The 22,324-nt window shown below is 41.5% G+C and overlaps 1 protein-coding gene across 4 annotated transcripts in view; it reads left to right on the forward strand.

The window, feature by feature from the left end:
• Positions 1-22,324, forward strand: part of DNASE1 (deoxyribonuclease 1) — a 44,453-nt gene that overhangs the window by 1,384 nt on the left and 20,745 nt on the right. The window lies entirely within an intron of this gene.

Here is a 22,324-nt window from a genome sequence, read left to right on the forward strand (position 1 = left end):
TCTCATTTATACCCGCAGGGTTTTAATTTATAGAGGTGACTGAGTGACAACATAGGCCAATGCCATTGGAAGAATTTGTTATATTTCCAGTTAGAAGAGGGTATGCCATGCCACATGGGGCCACAGGGAAGGTTTTTTGTTTTTTTTTAAAATATTTTATTTATTTATTTGTCAGAGAGAGAGAGAGACAGTGAGAGAGGGAACACAAGCAGGGGGAGTAGGAGAGGGAGAAGCAGGCTTCCTGTGGAGCAGGGAGCCTGATGCGGGGCTCGATCCCAGGACCCTGGGATCATGACCTGAGCCGAAGGCAGACGCTTAACGACTGAGCCACCCAGGTGCCCCCACAGGGAAGGTTTTGATCAAGAGGCAGAGCAGGAGACAGGGGGAAAGCCTAGGTCAGAGCCTTCATTTTTGAGAAAGGTAAGGCAGGCCAGAGGAAACAGTCTAGGCTAGTTTCAATAATTCTGGTGGGCTTTGGGCTATAGCGGTGGTCTCTAGTTGCCTGGTCCCTGGCCCTGGGATGATTTAGGGCAGAGAAAATATTGGTTTGGTCTGTGAGCATTAAAGGAGTTGATTGGTTTGGATGTGAGAGGCTGCTCCCAAGTAAGTTGATTACCATCTTTAGGAATTAGCTAGCCCTGGGATGGGCAGTCTCTCCCCACCAGCAAGGTTTTTAAGATGTCAAAACATCGTAAGACACAGAAAATTTTAAAAATGTGATTAATACTCATGACTGGGTTGATATGAAGGCCAGCTGTAAGGGTGGTGCTGATTTTTGTCTAGTTGTATTGGAAATGCGGGGCCTGAGCCCAGTTTAGGACTCAGATCTCTTAGAGGCCCCAGGGAAGAAAACCCTCCCCCGTGGGGAAAAAAAAAAATCTGGCCATATTATTCTCTTAAGGAAAATTAGTTAGTCAAAGTGTATTTTAGAGAAGGAAGTGTTCTTTAGAAGATTTAGATTCTCAACTGAATTACCTGTGGAATATGTTAAGCTGGAAATGCTTGGATACCACTCTTTGATCTGCTGAATAAATCTTGGGCAACCCTTCCAACCTGTAGCTTTTGAAAGTTTCACAGGTGATTCTAATGATCTTTAGATTAGATACTGATGATCACTATATTTAATTGATACCTACTGATCCAATCTTGTAGGCTAAGTGTAAAAGAGATACCAAAAGCTGGGTGAGAGGTTATTGGGATTTAGAGTTAGACATAGTTTCTCTCTTCAAGGAACAAAGTTCTGGGGCAACTTTCTCTTTGGCCCGGGGTGAACCATGGGAGCTGCCTTGACCTGGACCCTATTGTGACTTATCTCCAGCAGAAGCTCTGAGGTTCACACTGTTCCACTGGAATTGGGCAGAAGTAGCCTGTGACGAAGCTGAGAGATGTGTCCAGAGACAATGTTATTATGTCCATGTTACTTCATTGGGAATACCACATGTTAACTGCCAGCCTTTGTGGCAGAACTGCACTGCTAAAACACTAAAACCAGGGACATGAAGGAACATTTAATATATTAAAAGGTTATGTTTAATAAACCTTACAGAGTTTATCAGAAAGAGAAAATGGTTGCAGAAGTGTATGGAAAATTTTAGACACAGGGTAAGGAGTGTTATTCCAAGTAGAGGCTCTGCTTTCAAAGCCTTTAGGAGTAGATCATTTTTGGGTCCAGGGGAAATAGGCAAAAGTTGAATATGCTGATTATCACTTCCTTACTTTCCTGGAATGTTTCCTTTTTGGAAACTTTGAGCATCTTCCACTGAGTTAATGTTTTAAACAGTTCTGTGGAAGAAGTGAAAGGCCCTTGTCCCAGGTCTGTGGTTTGGTTATAAATCACAAAACCAAAACCTACCCAGCTCCCTCTCATTTATCTTGGCAGGAGTTGGGGAGAGAGCAGATTGAACAAAGGAGACTTGTCTGTCTCCTCAGTTCTTTGGTCACATAAACTTTGATTTACTCTTGTATAATCCTGTTTCCTACACTGCTAAAATTGTTGAAATCAGATGGAAGGACTCTTTTTACATTTCAGAGTGTACAGAAGTCATTCTGGGTTATGCTGCATTTCTCCCAGTCTACCACTGCTACCTTTTGTGTGATGTAGTTCTATTAATTTTGTTAGATGAGTTTAAGGGGAGATTCCATGCAGATGTACTGCCCTCAACTGCAAAACAGCATTTTCTCCAATAAAGTTGATAATGACATTTGTAATTTTGCTGTTAAGATTAAGTCATCTTCCACTTAATATTAAGATGGCAGTACTCCCCCAAGTAATCTGTAGATTCAGTGTAATCCTTGTCAAAATCCCAATAGCCCTTATTTTTTTGCAGAAATGGAAAAACTGATCTTAAAATTCATGTGGAATTGCAAGGAACCCTAAATAGCCAAAACAATCTTGAAGAACAAGGTTGGAAGATGCATTCTTCTGATTTCAAAACTTACTATAAAGCTACAGTAATCAAGACTGCCTACTGGCCTAAGACTAGACATATATGTATCAGTGGAATAGAGAGTCCAGAAGTAAACCCACACATTCATGGGCAATTGGTTATTGACAAGAATGCCAAGGGGCACCTGGGGGGCTCAGTCGTTTAAGCGTCTGACTTCAGCTCATGTCATGATCTCAGAGTCGTGGGATCAAGCCCCATATCAGGCTCCCTGCTCAGTGGGGAGTCTGCTTGTCCCTCTCCCCCTCCCCATGCTCGTGCGCGCTCTCTCTCAAATAATCTTGAAAAAATAATAATAATGCCAAGATCATTCCTTGGGGAAAGAAGAATCTTTTGAATGAATGGTTCTGGGACAACAGAATATCCACATCCAAAAAAATAAAGTTGGGCCCTTTAGATCATATACAAAAGTTAATTCAAAATGGGTTAAAGACCTAAATGGGAGAACAAAACCATAAAACTTTTAGGAGAAAACAAATCATGATCTTGATTTGACCATGGATTCTAGAGATGACAACAAAAAGCATAAGCAAGGAACAAAAGACAAAAATAGAAGAATTGGACTTAATAAAAATGTAAAATGTTTGTGCATCAAGGACCCTGTCAAGGGATGGGGAGGACAACCCACAGAGTGGGAGAGAACATTTGAAAGTTGTATCTGATAAGGGTCTAATATCCACAATGTCTAAAGAACTCTTACAACTCCACAACAGAAAGACAATACCCACTTTGAAAATGGGCAAAGGACTTGAATAGACATTTCTCCAAAGAAGAGATACGAATGGCCAACAAGCACATGAAAAGATGCTCAGCATCATCAGTCATTAGAGAAACGCAAATCAAAACCACTGTGAGATACCACTTCACATCCCATAGGACAGCCTGAAAAAGAAAATTCAAAAATCCCAGAAAATAAGTGTTGGGAAGGATGTGGAGAAATCAGAAACCTCATACATTGCTAGAGGTCCATAATGGTGCAGCTGCTATGGAAAAACAGTTTGGTGGTTCCTCAGTAGGTTAAACATAGAATTACCGAATGACTTGGGAATTCTGTTCTTCGGTATTTGCCCAAAAGAATTGAAAAAAAAAGTTGTTTAAACAAAAACTTGGATGACTCCTGATAGCCAAATGATAGAAACAACCCAAATGCCCATCAGTAGATGAATGGATAAACAAAACATGGCATAGACATGTGGTATATCCAGTGGAATACATGTTACAATGTGTGTTTGCTTATTTTTAATGATTATACTAATGGTATAATTAACCTTTGGTTGTATATGGTGTACATATACACCATATAAATGGTATAGCCTTTTATTTTTTTTAAAAGTTTGCCAGTTCTTTGATGCAGCCAGAATCCTTTCTCAGTTCTTAGGGGAAAACACTCAAGACTGAAGGCTGGTTCTTCACTTTAAACAGTTTTTTTTTTTTTAAAGATTTTATTTATTTATCAGAGAGAGCGAGCCAGCACAAGCAGGGGGGAGTGGCAGGCAGAGGGAGAAGCAGGCTCCCCGCTGAGAGAGGAGCAGGATGTGGGGCTCGTTCCCAGGACCCTGGGATTATGACCTGAGCCAAAGGCAGACACTTAATCAACTGAGCCACCCAGGGGTCCCTCACTTTAAACAATTTATTGTGAAACATTGTATACCATAAGAACATAAGTAGTGTAAAGAATATTGATAAACAGAATACTGACAAACACAAGTGTATCTACCATCCAGCCTAAGAAATAGAGCATTATTTTCAGTATTTTAAAAAAATATTTAATTTCTACACCCCATGCAGGACTTGAACTCATGATCCCGAGATCAAGAGTCAGCTTTACTGACTTAGATAGCCAGGAGCTCTTATCTTCAGTATTTGTAAATTCCCAGTAAATTCCCTTTACTGCTACACTTAATATTTCATTGAGTCAGCAGATTGGTTATAAATATAAGGAAAATTCATAAGAGTGGCTTTCAGCAAATTTACATGTCATACTTATCATGTGTCATATTCATTTGCCCATATCATTTATCACATCATTTAGTTACATTCATGTAAGTGGGTAAAAACATATCAAGATTGAAAAGCTCTGTATAGGGGCGCCTGGGTGGCTCAGTTGGTTAAGCGACTGCCTTCGGCTCAGGTCATGATCCTGGAGTCCCTGGATCGAGTCCCGCATCGGGCTCCCTGCTCTGCAGGGAGTCTGCTTCTCCCTCTGACCCTACCCCCTCTCATGTGCTCTCTCTCTCCTCTCATCCTCTCTCTCAAATAAATAAATAAAATCTTAAAAAAAAAAAAGCTCTGTATAGTTAAGTTTTTTGGTTTTTTTTTTTTTTTTTAAGATTTATTTGCTTGAGAGAGCGTGTGCGACAGGGCGGGGGTGGAGGGGTGTGGGCAGAGGGAGAGAGAATCCCAAGCAAACTGCACTGAGTGTGGGGCCGGATGGGGCTCAATCTTCCGACCCCGAAATCACCACCTGAGCTGAAACTGAGCCCGATGCTTACCAAACTGGGCCACCCAGGTGCCCCACTAGCAAAGGAAACTTTTAATTTGGAACCTGAACTTGGCCCTGAATAAATACTGAGTTTTACCTCTAGGAAGAAAAGAACATTTATGAGTTATGTCCTAGGCACCTTCTTTGGCCTTTTCCATCCATTATCTCCCTTAATCCTCTGAAAAACTATATGAGATAAGTATTATTGTACTAACTTATAAATGAGGAATTTGGCTCATGGTAAATAATTTGCCCAAGGTCACGAAGCTAACAAAGCAGATCCAGGACTCAGCCCAGATGTATCTAAATGCAAACTGACCACCTCACCAAATTATCTTCCTTCCCCAAATCCCAGGGAACCTGGAGTTTACATTTGGGGGATTGGCTACTGTTACTTCTTTTCTCTAACCTTGATAGGAACTTCTAGTCCATTGACCCCATTGCCTTTCTTCTCCACATTTTTATGCATCTTGTGGGCCGTTATGCCTAGAATATTCTTACCAGTACCCTGCCTTAGTCCCCTTAGTTTTAGTCTTGTACTTTGAAAAAAATCAATATGCCTTTTAAATCTCTTAATCTACATGTTTCTCCTCAATCCCTTTATTTTCCTTATATCTGCTGAAGGACATTGGCAGGTTGATTTGTAGAGTTTTTCAGGTTGGATTTTGCATATTATATTTGCATTACAGTTCGACATGTTCCTCTGCCCTCTGTAATTCTTGTAAATTTATAAGCTGGACGCAAGAGACTTTATCAGGCTAGGATTTAATCCTTTGGCAAGATTATAGATAGTGTCTTATCACTTATCGGGAGGCATATAATGTCTGGGTGTTGGCTTTTTAAAAAAGAATAGCCATCGATGCTCAATGGCTAGATCTATTACTTCTTTGGAGATTGCATGATTAGTGATATTCTAATTGTAATTTTGTTTTCATATATTAGCTGGAATCATTTTATAAGGACAGACTTCCCCTTATGTACTGGTTGGTAAATCTTTGATTCCTTCATCTAGTTTTCAAAGTAATGAATTGGTTCTCTTTTGTCCTCAGAAGGTGACCACTTAGTTTTCTTTTTTTTTTTTAAGATGTTCTTTTTTTTTAAAGAATATTTATTTATTTTTGTGTGAGAGAGAGCAAGTGAGCACACAAGTGGGGGGAGGAGCAGAGGGAGAACCAGACTCCCCACTGAGCACGGAGCCCGATGTGTGGGACTCAGTCCCAGGACCCTGGGATCATGACCTGAGCCAAAGGCAGATGCTTAACTGACTGAGCCACCCAGGTGCCCCAGTTTTCTTTTAATATATTATCATCAGGGCGCCTGGGTGGTGCAGTCAGTTGAGCCTCCGACCCTTGGTATCAGCTTGGGTGGTGATCGTGGGGTGGTGGAATTGGACCTGCATCAGGCTCCACGCTCGGCGGGGAGTCTGCTTGTCTCTCTCTCTGCCCTTCCCCCCTGTGTGTGAGCGTTTTTTCTCTCTCTCAAATAAATAAATCTTGAAAATAAAATATCATCAACTCATGGATTTTAATTATTCGATGGGTTTCAATTCATTGAAGTTACTGTTCTTATTGAAGCCCAATTAATCCCATCTTTGGTCAGTGAGACCCTCTAACTTTGCCTCCTGAGTCCTTTTGACAGAGTCCTAGCAGTCATTGAGTTTTCTTGATAACTGGTGTAGGGGAAGCAAAATTTTACCTCTACCCTCTTAGGGTTCTATTGGCTGGGCCTGAGAATTAAATTGACATAAGACACATCAGCAGGAGAAAGGCATATACATTTTTGTAATAAATTTTATTTTACTTTATTTTAAAAATTTTATTTATTAGATTGTGGGCATGTGCCGGGGGCGGGGGGGAGAGGAAGAGGAAGCAGACTCCCTGCTGAGCAGGGAGCCAGACATGGGGCTTGATCCCAGGGCCCTGAGATCATGACCTGAGCCAAAGCAGATGCTTAACTGAGCTACCCAGGCACCCCGTAACACAGATTTTAAATGACACAGGAGCCTTCATGAGGAATGAAGACCCAAAGAAATGATGAAACTTACTTGCTTTTGTATTAGGTTGAATGAAGAGGCAGTTGTGAAAAAGTGACTAAAGTGTATGGTGAGGAAGATAAGGAACATAATTATTTTTAACAAAGTTTGTTATAGAACTCTCGGTCTCAACTTTATCCTTGATAACAATGTTACTCTCCGGGCGCCTGGGTGGCTCGGTGGTTGGGTGTCTGCCTTTGGCTCGAGTCATGATCTCAGGGTCCTGGGATCGAGTCCGGCGTCGGGCTCCCTGCTCTGTGGGAAGCCTGCTTCTCCCTCTCCCACTCCCCCTGCTTGTGTTCCCTCTCTCGCTGTGTCTCTCTCTGTCAAATAAATAAATAAAAATCTTTTTAAAAAAAAGGCCACTCATTAAAAAAAAAAAAAAAGAATGTTACTTTCCTGATACTGAGAGGACTTCTCTTATATGGGAATTACATCTGCTTTTAAGAAAAAGAAGGTAGGTTAGAGTGTTTTTCTTACATTTGCTGTTTTCAGGTGCCTTTAATTCAAAATAGTCAATATGCCAAAGCAGCTTATTTTGGGGTGGCATGTTCTGAACTCTTCCATTGGTATGTCAGGATGTTTCAGGCACATTTCCTGCACCCAGATGTGGATTCAGCTTTTTCTCCAGGAAACCTAGGTTTCTTTTAGTGGGAAATGGTGTTTCAGAATCACAGCCTTGGTACTAGGAATGGTCTTTGGTACCAGTTTGGCCATTGTTTCCAGCCTTGTCAGTGATCAGAGCTAGGAAGTATATATATTTCAGAGAAAATATTGTGAGTTCCTGCTTTTTCTGTTTTTTTTTTTTTAAAAAAGATCTTATTTATTTATTTGAGAGAGTGAGCTGAAGAGAGAATCTGAAGCCGACTCCACACTGAGCCCAGAGCCTGACACGGGGTTCCATCTCACAACCCACGAGATCATCACCTAAGCCAAAACCAGGAGTTGGATGCCCAACCAACTGAGCCACCCAGGAGCCCCCCTACTATTTCTTTTTTTTTTTTTTTTTTTAAGATTTTTTATTTATTTGTGAGAGAGACAATGAGAGACAGAGAGCATGAGAGGGAGGAGGGTCAGAGGGAGAAGCAGACTCCCTGCTGAGCAGGGAGTCCGATGTGGGACTCGATCCCGGGACTCCAGGATCATGACCTGAGCCGAAGGCAGTCGCTTAACCAACTGAGCCACCCAGGCGCCCCGCCCCCCTACTATTTCTATTTAAGTTCAGGACTATAGGTTTTGTGGGTTTTTTAAAGATTTTATTTATTTATTTGAGAGAGAGCATGCATGCATGAGTGAGGGGGAGGGACAGAGGGAGAGGGACAAGCAGACTACCTGCTGAGCAGGGAGCCTGCCCTGGGGCTTGATCCCAGGACCCTGGGATCATGACCTGAGCCAAGGGCAGCCGCTTAACCGACTGAGCCACCCAGGCGCCCCTGTAGAACGTTGTCATTAAAACCTCTTTTAGGGTAGATCTTCAGCTACGTTTTTGCATTTCCTATATAATGTAATAGTCTTTTGAGCCTTTCTAAACTTTACTGAGACATCTAGCAGTCTCCTCCACCAGCTGGTAACGGAGTTCCCTCTCTACATTCAGATCCTTCACCCTCCAGAGTGAAATCTGATTCTCTTCACACGGTCTGCTCACGGGATTCTTATCAGTGCTTTACATTCACCTCAGTTAAATACTGTTTTTGCCTTTCCCAAAAATACATTTGGCTTTTCTCTTATGGAACAGAAGTGATTAATGCTTTTATTTCCCTAACTGCATGTCTTATGGGAGTAGAACTTGATTTGTACAGAACCTAGCATCATCCACGGTTTGTTGTCTCGTAAATACTTGGGATGAGATATGGAGTAATCGGGGGGAGGGCGGCAGCAGGAGAGGGAATGGTTATCCAGTGACCTGCTGCTTCCCCTTTGTGAATGTTATGAGTGGCTGTGCGCCTGGGCTGGCTGGGAGTGGGCCCAAGGTAGTTCAAGGCCTTAGTTCTACCCTCAGTCTGTGTAGGTGGCACTTAGGTGTGTGTTTCTTTTCTGCTATCATACACAACACTGCAGTGAACATGCTTACCCCTGCCTCCTTGCTCACGTGGGCCAGTGGAATTGTCATCCCTCATGGGCTCTTGCCCACTTGCTCAGAGAACAGAGCGGGAGGACCCAGGAGGCTCTTGTGCTTCTAGCCTTGCTTCTTGAAAGGGACCTGGTGGTGCATGAGATACATTCAAAAGTGGAAGAGTGAGAGCACTGTCCTGCTGAGGGGCTGGTTATCCCTGATGAGCATAACTGAACTAACTCAGGGCCTATTGATGCAGCTTATTTGAATTTGGAGAGAGTTCAGTGTTCTCAACTCCCCATGCCTTCTGAGACCCAGACGTAGAGATCAGGAATCTCCTCTGTTGCTTCCCTCCGTCCCTGCCAACCCAGGGCAATTGGACCCTCCTGTGAAGAAATGTCATATCTCCCAGTAGCCCCATATCCTGAAATGCTGAAATGAGTTTTCACCATTGATGTGTTCTGCAAGATTCTCCACTTGTGCCCCCAGAGGGGTCTGGAGCTGTGGTCAAAAGAGTCATCTGCCATTGAGGGGTACGGCTAAGTGTCCCTTCTAAGATTGTACAGTAGGTGGTTGTGACTATTTTTGTGACACCTCTTGGGCTAAGCAAGGTCCCTATTAAGTGTAACACAGAAAGGGAAAGAGTAGATGAGAAAGAAAACAAAGGAGCCCCCAAAAGAGGTGTGATTTAGGAGTCATCAAGTGCCATTGTCCGTGATGGCTTCAGCTATCCCTCAGTGGTCCCTGGGCCACAGGAAGCAATCCTGGATGTGGTACTCTTCACCTGAAACTCCTGCTTTCAGCATTTGCTCCATTAAATGGCAGTAAGGGCAAACATGCCCTGTAGCAGAACATGCCAGGTGAGGAGCTGTCAGCAGGCTAATCACAGTGCTCTTTGATCAAAGACGGCTCTTCCGCCAAAGCTGTCACTTTCATTTGGCCACACACTCCTGTGTGTGCTCAGAGAGTCTCCAGCTGTCCCTTAGGCACACAGAACAGGGTAGGGGGTAAATGAATAGTCAGAAATGTTTAAGATATTTGCCAGCTATGTTTAGTTCTTTCATTGAGAACATTTTTTGTACCAAGTGGTTTAAAGAAGGGAAGGTGTTTTTTGTGTTTGTTCAGGCCAGCATGTATTCAGCAACCCGTATGTTTGTGAGAAGGTTGAGTGATCTGGCTTATGGAGGAACTAAAAACAAAGCAGGTTTTATGTTGAATTTTTGCTCTTTGTACTTTATGATAAGCTTGTGCAGAACTATTTAGTGTAGAAATCAGCTGAAGGTTAGCTGGATCCAGTTCTTCCTCAGGCCAGCCATTTTCTGTAGATCCCTTAAAGGAGGCTTTAACTCAATCTCCCAATAAATGTGATCTTTATTTTTTTTATATATTTTTTAATTTTTTTAAAGATTTTATTTATTTATTTGACAGAGAGAGACATAGCGAAAGAGGGAACACAAGCAGAGGGAGTGGGAGAGGGAGAAGCAGGCTTCCCGAGGAGCAGGGAGCCCGATGCGGGGCTCGATCCCAGGACGCTGGGATCATGACCTGAGCCAAAGGCAGATGCTTAACGACTGAGCCACCCAGGCACCTCTAAATGTGATTTTTAATATCAGTACTACCATAGACCTACTTACATGAGGTAGTTGAATCTTACCAACAATACAAGTATTATACCATATTGTAGTATGATCACAGTATATTTCAGTTTCATTACAGAACAGATGAGTATGAATTACTGAGGTGTTTGCTTTGTCTTCCAAACAGAATTGACCCTTGTCTGTATGCCAGATATTATCATGAGCAGGCATCATTATAACTGACCATGACTCGGTTATTCTGGATTCTACGTTAATTGGGTACAAAACCAGCTACCCCATCTCAGCTCATTGGCTTGTACTGAGACTGGTCTCCATTGTGTGTTATATAACAGGGCTCACCTCTCTCTACAGGGAGGATCCAAGTGCTATGTAGAATATTTCTTAGACCTGCTAGCTATACTACGGGATACATCTTATTCTGACCTGTTCTGGGATGAGGGTGGTCACACGCATCAATGTAAATTACAAGTGCCCCTAGAGGGGAGCACAGTACAGTGTTTCTCACTGAAAGTGAATTCAGCTTGTCCCATGATGCCTAGATTGGCACTTACCTCCCCTAAGGCCCATTTCTGTCTTGTGGGCCTGTGTTGTTTAGTTCACCAGGCATGTTGTTGCTACTGTGTACCAATGGCCTGAGTGCAGTTAGGATCCATAAATCTGTCTATAAACTAATCCTATTAAATTCTGGCCCCATTGAAGGAATAGTTTCTGAAGTCAGTGTTTGACATTTCTTCTCACCCCAAGACAGCTCCTCCCACCTTGTGTTATTTCCCTGTTCTCTCCTGTGAACTAGCTGGCCTGTGGTTTAGCCTGTATCTTGAGTCTCCTCCCAGCTGCCTTTTATCACAACCTCCACTGTTTTCGAGATCCTCTTGGGGCTTGAACATCTTCACCCTCTGATGTAAATGAAGTCAGTTCCTGAGGAGCAGTTTAGGAGCTGATGCTTTCTGGCCTGTTTCTATACTAGGTAAAAATCTCTAAGCCAGAACTGTGGAGCTGGGTAGGCCAGTGGTAAGCTTTTCTCTGAGTGACACCCCATTCTCAGTGCTGGGCCAGCGGGGGAGGGGAGGCAGCAACCTGAGGTCCACTCAGCTTCTCCTGGCATGGATCTACCACATCACAAGCCGAGACAAAGGTGGTCAGGATCCCCAGTCCTCTCAGATCATCCTGCCCAAGATAGAGCCTCCCTTCCATGAGTTAGGGGCTGGACAAAAGAAGGTAATCCCCCTCTTTACTGCATTCACCTGAGACTTAGCTTCAGGAACAGGCTGCTGGGGGCCAAATAAAACTCTGAGGTCCTGCTCTTCCAGGGAAGAGAGCCCTCTGTCTGGGTACTGTCTTGATGGCAGTAGTCTGGAGAGGGAGTGGAGTCTCCACTTGCTGCTGAACTGGGTTGGGGGAGGAAGGGAGGAGTCTTGGTTCAGATACCTCAGACTCATGCCTTTCTTATCAAATTTTGAATTTCCTTGGATTTTTTTTTTTTTAAGATTTTATTTATTTATTTGACAGAGAGAGAGAGAGCGAGAGCAGGAACACAAGCAGGGGGAGTGGGAGAAGAAGCAGGCTTCCCGCAGAGCAGGAAGCCCGATGCGGGACTCGATCCCAGGACCCTGGGATCATGACCTGAGCCAAAGGCAGACGCTTAACGACTGAGCCACCCAGTCACTCCTCCATGTATATTCTTATTTGCTGTTCACCTTTAGGACCATTTCCAGACACTTTAGAGAGTTGTGTTTTATGGCTTTCATCAGTTTTACTGGGGAGCAGGTCAGCGTAACTCTTCATGTTGTCATGCCAGAAGTCAGTCTTACCCTCATTTTAGTTTTGAAAAACTAATAGACTATATTTTTTAGAGCAGATTTAAGTTTATTGAGAAATTGACCTGAAAGCACAGTTTCCATATACCCCCTCCCTTCCCCCCACCACATTTTCCTCTAATTTTGATATCCCACATGGGTGTGCTACTACATTTATTAGAGTTGATGAGCCAATATTGATGCATTATTAACTAAAGTCCAAGGGGCGCCTGGCTGGCTCAGCTGGTAGAGTGTGTGACTCCTGGTCTCGGGGTTGAGTTTGAGCCCCATGTTAGGTGTAGAGTTGCTTAAAAATAAAATGTTAAAAAAAATAAAAGTCCATAGTTTATATTAGGGTTCACTCTTGCTGTTTTACATTCTGTGGGTTTTGACAAATGTATAATGATAAGTATCCATCATTACAGTATCATATAGAGTACTTAAGAATGCCCTTAAAAAAAAATAGGGCCCTAAAAATCTCCTGTGCTCCACCTGTGCATCCATCCCTCCTTCCTTGAGCCACTGGCAACCACGGATCTTTTTATTGCCTCTATGGTTTTGCCTTTTCCCACATACATAGTTTGGATCATGTAGCATGTAGCCTTTTCTGATTGGCTTCTTTCACTTAGTAATATGCATTTAAGGTTCCTAAATTCATCTTTTTGTCCCTCCAACTTTGTGGGCAACAGTTTGGCCTGTGTCCTCCCCTCTCATGGATCCAAGAAGAACTGATTTTTAGTCAGCTGTTTTTTACTACTTGTTAGGATGGCGTGGCAATTTCCAAGCTCCTTGCTTGTGGAACTGGAAGCCAGAGATCCCGTTGCCTAGTATACATTGGTTCCCCCTTATCTGTGGGGGATACATTTCAAGACCCCGAGTGGGTGTCTGAAATCACAGTTAGTACTGAACCCTGTATGTGCTATGTTTTTTCCTATACAGACATACCTACAATAAAGTGTAGAAAATAATTTGACTTTATAGGCAGGGGTTTGTTTCTGGGTTCTCTATTCTATTGTTCTGTATGTCTGTCTGTAGGCTCATATTACACAGTTTTGATTACTGTAGCTTTGTACTAAGTTTCAGAATCAGGAAGTGTGAGACCTTTATCCTTCTTTTTCAGGATTGTTTTTGGCTATTTAGGGGTCCCTTGAGATTCCATACAAATTTTAAGATAGGTTTTTCTATTTCTATAAAAAGGATTATTGAGATTTTGGTGGGGATTGCATGAATCTGTAGGTCACTTGGGATAGTAGTAACATCTTAATAAGTCTTCCAGTCCATGAAGACACAATGTCTTTGCATTTATATATGCCTTCTTGAATTCCTTTCTGCAGTGATTTGTACTTTTCAGTGTATATCTTTTGCCTCCTTAGTTGTTTATTTCCAAGCATTTTACTCTTTTTGATGCTATTGTGAATGGAATATTTAAGACTGCTGTTTTAAAGTCTTTGTCTAGGGGCGCCTGGGTTACTCAGGCAGCTGAGCATCTGCCTTCAGCTCAGGTCATGATCCCGGGGTCTTGGGATCGAGCCCTGCATTGGGCTCCCTGCTCTGTGGGGAGCCTGCTTCTCCCTCTCCCTCTGCTGTTCCCCTATTTGTGCTCTCTCACTCTCTTTGTCAAATAAATAAAAAGTAAAGTCTTTGTCTAGTAAGTCTGACGTTTGTGCTTCCTCGGGAATGGTTTTTGCCAATTTATTTTTTGAATAGGCCATATTTTCTTCTTTGTATACCTTTTTTTTGTTGAAAGTTATATATTTGAAAAAACAGCCACCTCTACCTATCCTTGCAGACTGGTTCTGTGCCTGGGCAGTACCTTCACTGATTTGGGTGGACTTGATCTGAGCTTAGGCATCAGCCCAAGGTGAAAGTTTAAGGTCTTCTCTGAGGCTGTGTTTTGCCTGAGTTTGTGTGTGACTTTTTCAGTTCCTCCATATACACAGCTGTTTTTTGTTTTTTTGTTTTTTTTAAAGATTTTACTTATTTATTTAGAGAGAGAGCATGAGTGGAGGGAGGGGTGCAGGGAGAGGGGGAGAGAATCCCAAGCAGACAGAGTAGACATTGCATGATTTTTATTCTTTTAAATTTCTTAAGATGTATTTTATGGCCCATATGTGGTCTGTGTTGGGGAATGTTCTATGTAAGCTTGAGAAGAATGCACATTCTGCTGTTGCTTGATAAAGTAGTATCTACATGTCTGTTATATGCAGTTGAATGATGGTGTTGTTGAGGTCAGCTGTGTTCTCACTGATTTTCTGCCTGTTGGATCTGTCCATTTCAGATAGGGGGGTAGTGAAGTCTGCAACTGTAGTGATTTCATCTGTCTGTTCTTGAAGTTCTATCAGTTTTACCTACATGTATTTTGAAGCTCTGTTTTTAGATGCATACACATGAAGGATTATTATGTCTTCTTGAAGAACAGATCCCTTTATCGTTATGTAATGCCCCTCTTTATGTCTGATAATATTCATTGCTCTGAAGTTTTTTCTGTCTGACATTAATATGCGTACTCCAGCTTTATTTTGATTAGTGTTAACATGGTATGTATTTATCCATCCTTTTAGTCTATATCTGTATATTTTTTAATTTTTTTAAGTTTTATTAAAGATTTTTGTTTTTATTTTTGGACAGAGAGACAGCAAGAGAGGGAACACAAGCAGGGAGAGTGGGAGAGGGAGAAGCAGGCTTCCTGCTGACCAGGGAGTCTGATACGAGGCTTGATACGAGGCTTGATCCGAGGACCCTGGGATCATGACCTGAGCCAAAGGCAGATGCTTAACGACTGGGCCACCCAGGCACCCCTATATCTCTATATTTAAAGTGGGTTTTGGGGTGCCTGGGTGGCTCAGTTGGTTAAGTATCTGAATCTTGATTTAGGCTCAGGTCATGATCTTGGTTGTGAGATCTGGCCCTGTGTCAGGTTCTGTGCTGAGCATGGAGCTTGCTTGGGATTCTCTCTCCCCGCTTCCTTCAGTCGTTCCCCACCCCCTGCTCACGCTTTCTCTCTCTTAAAAAAAAAAAAAATTTAAAAAGTGGGTTTCTTGAAGACATCATATAGTTGGATAGTATTTTTTGATCCATTCTAACAATCTTGTCTTTTTTTTTAAGTTATTTATTTAAGCAATCTCTCCGTCCATTGTAGGGCTCAACTCATGACCCCAAGATCAAGAATTGTGTGCTCTTCCAACTGAACCAGCCAGGTGCTCTTGACAATCTCTGTCTTTGAAATGGTGTATTTAGATTATTGACTTTTTAATTAATTAATTTTTATTTATATTTTAGGTAGTTAACATACAGTGTAATATTGGTTTCTGGAGTAGAATTCAGTGACTCCTCACTTACATACAACATCCAGTGCTCTTCATAACAAGTGCCCTCCTTAATGGCCATCACGCTTCCAGCCCATCTCCCACCCACCTCCCTCCATCAACCCTCAGTCTGTCATTAAGAATCTCTTATGGCTGTGCGCCTGGGTGGCTAAGATGGTTAAGCGTCTGGCTTCAGCTCAGGTCATGATCCCAGGGTCCTGGGATCGAGCCCCACGTCGGGTCCCTGCTCTGCAGGAAGCCTGCTTCTCCCTCTCCAGCTCCCCCTGCTTGTGTTCTCTCTCTGGCTGTCTCTTTCTCTGTCAAATAAATAAAGTCTTAAAAAAAAAAAGTCTCTTGGGGCACCTGGGTGGCTCAGATGGTTAAGCGTCTGCCTTCGGCTCAGGTCATGATCTCAGGGTCCTGGGATCGAGTCCCGCATCGGGTTCCCTGCTCAGTGCAGAGCCTGCTTCTCCCTCTCCCTCTCCCTCTGCCACTCCCTCTGCTTGTGCTCTTCTGTCTATCTCTCTGTCAAATAAATAAATAAAATCTTTATAAAAAAAAAAAAAAGTCTCTTATGGCTTGTTTCCCTCTCTCCTTTTTTTCTTTTCCCCCTTCCCATATGTTCATCTGTTTTCTTTTTTAAATCCACATATGCGTGAAATCATATGGTATTTGTGTTTCTCTGACTTACTTCATTTAGTGTAATACACTCACACTCTAGCTCCATCCATGTCATTATAAATGGCAAGATTTCATTTTTGATGGCCGAGTAATATTCCATTGCATATATATATATATATATATATATATATACACACCACATCTTCTTTATTGTTCATCAGTTGGTGGACATTTGGGCTCTCCACGGTTTGGCTATTGTTGATAATCTGCTATAAACACTGGGGTGTATGTATCCCTTCAAATCTGTATTTTTGTATCCTTTGGGTACATACCCCATAGTGCAATTGCTGGATCAAGGGTAGTTCTACTTTTAGCTTTTTGAGGAACCTCCATACTGTTCTCCAGCGTGGCTGCACCAGTTCTCATTCCCATGAACAGTGCAAGAGGGTTCCCCTTTTTCCACATCCTCGCCAACACCTGTTGTTTCCTGTGTTGTTAATTTTAGCCATTCTGACAGGTGTGAGGTGGTATCTCATTGTGGTTTTGATTTATATTTCTGTTGAGCATTTTTTCAAGTGTCTGTTAGCCATCTGGATGTCTTCTTTGGAAAAGTGGCTGTTCATGTCTTCTGCCCGTTTCTCAACTGGGTTATTGGTTTTTTGGGTGTTGAGTTTGCTAAGTTCTTTGTAGATTTTGGATACTAACCCTTTATCAGATATGTCATTTACAAGTATCTTCTCCCATTCCATAGACTGCTTTTAGTTTTGTTGATTGTTTCCTTTGCTGTGCAGAAGCTTTTTATCTTGATGAAGTCCCAATAGTTCATTTTTGCTTTTGTTTTCCTTGCCTGTGGTGATGTGTCTAGTAAGAAGTTGCTATGACCGAGGTTAAAGAAGTTTCTGTCTGTGTTTTCCTCTAGGATTTTGATGGTTTCCTGTCTCACATTAAGGTCTTTCATCCATTTTAAATTTACTTTTATGTATGGTGTAAGAAAGTGGTCCAGTTTCATTCTGTTTGTGGCTGTCCAGTTTTGCCAACACCATTTGTTGAAGACTGTTTTTTTTCCATTGGATATTCTTTCCTGCTTTGTTGAAGATTAGTTGACCATATAGTTGGGGGGTCCATTTCTGGGTTCTCTATTCCATTGATCATATGTGTCTGTTTTTGTGCCAGTACCATACTGTCTGGATGACTACAGCTTTGTAAAATAGCTTGAAATCCGGAATCATGATGCCTCCAGTTTTTTGTTTTTCAGAATTGCTTTGGCTATTTAGGGTCTTTTGTGGTTCCATAGAAATTTTACGATTGTTCTAGCTCTGTGAAAAATGCTGGTTGTATTTTGATGGGGATTGCATTAAATGTGTAGTAGATTGCTTTGGGTAATAAAGACATTTTAACAGTGTTTGTTCTTCCAATCCATGAGTGTGGAATGTTTTTCCATTTCTTTGTGTCCTCTTTGATTCTTTCATAACTGTTTTATAGTTTTCAGAGTACAGATCTTCTATTTCTTTAGTTAGATTTATTCCTAGGTATCTTATTTTTGGTGCAATTGCAAATGGGATTGATTCCTTGATTTCTTTTTCTTCTGCTTTGTTTTTGGTGTGTAGAAATGTACATTGATTTTATATCCTGCGATTTTGCTGAATTTATATATGAGTTCTAGCAATTTTCTGGTGGAGTCTTTAAGATTTTCTACAGAGTATCATGTCATCGGCAAATAGTGAAAGTTTGACTTCTTCCTTGCCAGTTTGGATGCCTTTTATTTCTTTTTGTTGTCTGATTGCTGAGGCTAAGACTTCCAGTACTATGTTAAATAGTAGTGATGAGAGTGGATATCCTTGTCCTGTTCCTGACTGTAGGGGAAAGGCTCTCAGTTTTTCCCCACTGAGGATGATATTAGCTGTGGTCTTTTGTATATGGCCTTTAAAATGCTGAGGTATGTTCTATCTACCCCTGCTTTGTTGAGGGTTTTTATCAGGAAAGGATGCTGTATTTTGTCAAATGCTTTTTATGCCTCTCTTGACAGGATCATATGGTTCTTATCCTTTCTTTTATTAATATGGTATATCACATTGATTGATTTGTGAATATTGAACCACCCCTGCAGCCCAGGAATAAATCCCACTTGATTGTGGTGGATAAGTGTTTGAATGTACTGTTGAACTCAATTTGCTAGTATTTTATTGAGAATTTTTACGTCCATGTTCATCTGGGTTATTGGCCTATAATTCTCCTAAAAGTGGGGTTTTTGGTTTTGGAATCAAGGTAATACTGGCTTTGTAGAATGAGTTTGGAAGTTTTCCTTCCATTTCTATTTTTTGGAACAGTTTGAGAAGAATGGGTATTAACTCTTGTTTAAATGTCTAGTAGAGGGGTGCCTGGGTGGCTCAGTTGGTTGTGTCTGCCTTTGGCTAGGGTCATGGCCCCGAAGTCCTGGGATTGAGTCGCCCAGCGGCCTCCCTGCTCAGTGGGGAGACTGCTTCTCCCTCTCCCCCCCACCACCTCATGCTCACTTGCTCTCTCTCATAAATGAATGAATGAATGAATAAGATCTTTTAAAAAAATGTCTGGTAGGCTTCCCCAGGGAAACCATCTGGCCCAGGACTTCAATTTGTTGGGAGATTTTTGATTACTGATTCAATTTCTTTGCTGGTTATGTGTCTGTTCAAATTTTCTATTTCGTCCTGTTTCAGTTTTGGTAGTTGTAAGTTTCTAGGAATTTGCCAATTTCTTCCAGGTTGCCCAGTTTGGTGGCATATAATTTTTCATAGTATTCTCCTATTTTTTTAAAGATTTTTTTGATTTATTTGAGAGAGAGAGCACGAGCAGGTGTGCAGAGGGAGAGGGAGAAGCAGGCTCCCCACTGAGCAGGGAGCCTAACATGGGGCTCTATCTCAGGACCCTGAGATCATGACCTGAGCCAAAGACAGATGCTTTATGGACTGAGCCACCCAGGCGCCCCCATAGTATTCCCTCATAATTGTATTTCTGTGGTATTGGTTGTGATCTTTCTCTCATTAATGATTTTACCTATTTGGGTCCTTTCTCTTTTCTTTTTGATAAGTCTAGCTAGAGAGTATCAATTTTATTAATTCTTTCAAAGAACCAGCTCTTAGTTTTGTTGATTTGTTCTACTGGGATTTTTTGTTTCTGTATCATTTATTTCTGCTCTAATCTTTATTATTTCCCTTCTGCTGGCTTTAGGCTTTATTTGCTGTTCCTTTTCTAGCTCCTTTAAGTGTAAGGTTAGATTGTATATTTGAGACTTTTCTTGCTTCTTGAGGTAAGCCTGTATTGTAGTATGCTTCCCTTTTAGGACTGCCTTTGCTGCATCCCTACGGTTATGGGGCTATCGTGTTTTCATTTTCACTTGCTTCCATGTATTTTTAAAATTCTTCTTTAATTTCCTGGCTAGCCCATTCATTCTTTAGTAGGATGTTCTTTAACCCCCATGTACTTGAGGTCTTTCCAAATTTTTTCTTGTGGTTGACTTCCATTTTCATAGTTTTGTGTTCTGAAAATATGCATGTAGACCATTGACATATGCCATAATTGTTACTGTTTTTTATCCATTGCCTTTGGTTTTGGTTTTGTATTCCACTCTTTTTCTGCTTTCTCTGACTTTAATTGAACATTTATAGACTACATTTTTCCACTCTCTTAGCATATCAATTATACTTAAAAGGAAAAAACCTCTTTTTAAGTATTTGCTCTTAAATTCACATTATTTACAACTAATCCAAGTCCACTTCCAAGTCCACTTTCAAATAATGCTATACCATGTCATGGGTAGTGCAGGTACCTTATAACACAATATCCCCAATTCCTTCCTCCTGCCCCTTATGACATCATTATCATTTACTTCACTTGTACTGAAGCTACAATTATTGCATGCATTGTTGAAATTACTATTTTGAGCAAACTGTTATGCATTGGGTCAATTAAGAATGAGAAAAATAAAATATTTTACCCCCATTTATTCCTTCTCTAACACTCTTCTTGGTGTAGATCTGTGTTTCTGACCTGGGCAGAGTTGGTTCTCTGCTTGCTTAGTTTCCTTCTTAGGAAATCTTGTAACATTTTTTTGGTAGGTACATTTACCCTGTGACAAATTCCCTTAATTTTTGTTCATCTTATAAAGTCTTTATTTCTCTTTAGATTTTTTTCTTCAACACCTTAATTATTTCCTGCACTCTCTTGCTTGAATGGTTTCTGATGAGAAGGCCAATATGCTTCTTATTCTGGCCTCTATGGGTGAGGCTTCTCCCCCACTGCCTTCTTTTATGATTTTCTCTTTGTCTTTGATTTTCTGCAGCTTGAATATGGTATGCCTAGGTACAGGTTTTTTATATTTGTAATTTTTATATGTATTTGGTGTTCTGTGAGCTTCTGTGGTTTGCCCTCTACTATCAATTTTGGAAAAGTCTGTCATTGTTGGTCACATACTTCTTTTGTTCTTTCTCTCTTTCTTCTGTTTCTACCGCAGATAGATTACATCTTTTGTAATTGTCCCACAGTTCTTAGATATTCTGTTCTATCCTTTTCATTCTTTTTTCTTTTTGCATTTTGGTTTTGAAAGTTGTACTGGTATTTCTTCCTTCCAGCCCATTGATTCTTTCCTTGGCTGTGTCTAGTGTATTGATGAGGAGTCCATCAATGTATTCTTTATTTCTGTTACAGGTGTTTTCTGTTGTTGTTTTTTTTTTTTTGGTTGCCAGCATTTCCTTTTGATTCTTCCTTGGAATGTCCATCTCCCTGCTTACATTACCTCTCTTTGCATGTTGTCCACTTTTGCCATTAGAGCTCTAGCGTATTAATGATAGTTGCTTTAAATTCCTTGTCTGATAATTCTAGCATCTCTGCCATATCTGAGTTGGGTTCTCTGCTCGGTCTCTTCAAATCTGTGTTTGTTATTTCAGTATGCTTTGGGATTTTTTGAAAGCTAGACATGATGTACTGGGTAAAACAACTTGAGATATGTATGCCCTTGTGTGAGGTTTTATGTTTACCACCTAGGAGTTAGGCTGTGTTTACTGTTTGCTGTATCAGTAGGTGTCAGAGCTAAAATTTCCTCTGGTATCCTTGTTTTTGTCTCTTCTTTGTCTTTGAGTTTTCCTAAAGATTTCTTTTTTTTTTTTTTAATTTTATTTATTTATATGTCAGAGAGAGAGCACAAGCAGGGGCAGCGGTAGGTAGAGGGAGAAGCAGGCTCCCTGCTGAGCAAGAAGCCCAATGTGGAACTCCATCCCAGGACCTGGGATCATGACCTGAGCCGAAGGCAGAAGCTTAACCAACTGAGCCACCCAGGCACCCGAGTTTTCCTAAAGATTTCTTAAGTAAGGTCTGAGAAGGGCAGTTTTTTAGTTGTATGCCCCGGTTATCATACAGAAGCCCTATTGATGTTATTAGAAGTGATCTGTAGGAGTACTTGCCTGGCTCAGTTGGTGGAGCGTGCGACTCTTGATCTCAGAGTTAAAGGTTCGAGCCCTATGTTGGGTGCAGAGATGACTTAAAAATAAAATCTTGATTTAAAAAAAAAGTGATCTCGGGGCGCCTGGGTGGCTCAGATGGTTAAGTGTCTGCCTTCGGCTCAGGTCTGATCCCAGGGTCCTGGGATCGAGCCCCACATCAGGCTCCTGGCTCAGCGGGAAGCCTGCTTCTCCGTCTCCCTCTGCCTCTCCCCCTGCTCATGCGCTCTCTCTCTCTCTCTGTATTTCTGTGTCTCAAATGAATAAATAAAATCTTTAAAAAAAGAAAAAATAAATAAATAAGTGATCTCTAGTTCTGTGATTCTGTGATTAGGTCTCAGTCTTTTAGGGAACTTGTGCCCCTGGCCTGTGACCTTCAGAAGTGCTGTTTGGTTTTGGGTTTTGCCCTCTTGTAGGTGAAACAGGAAGGCAGAGGGGACTGGAGTTGGACATTTTCCTTCCCCTAGGTCAGGTAGGTTCTGGCAAATCTCAGTAAGCTAGGCTCTGCTGGAACAGTTTCCCTTG

This window comes from Phoca vitulina, unplaced genomic scaffold (genome assembly GCF_004348235.1).
Source record: "Phoca vitulina isolate PV1807 unplaced genomic scaffold, GSC_HSeal_1.0 scaffold102, whole genome shotgun sequence".
Classification (NCBI taxonomy): Eukaryota; Metazoa; Chordata; class Mammalia; order Carnivora; family Phocidae; genus Phoca; species Phoca vitulina.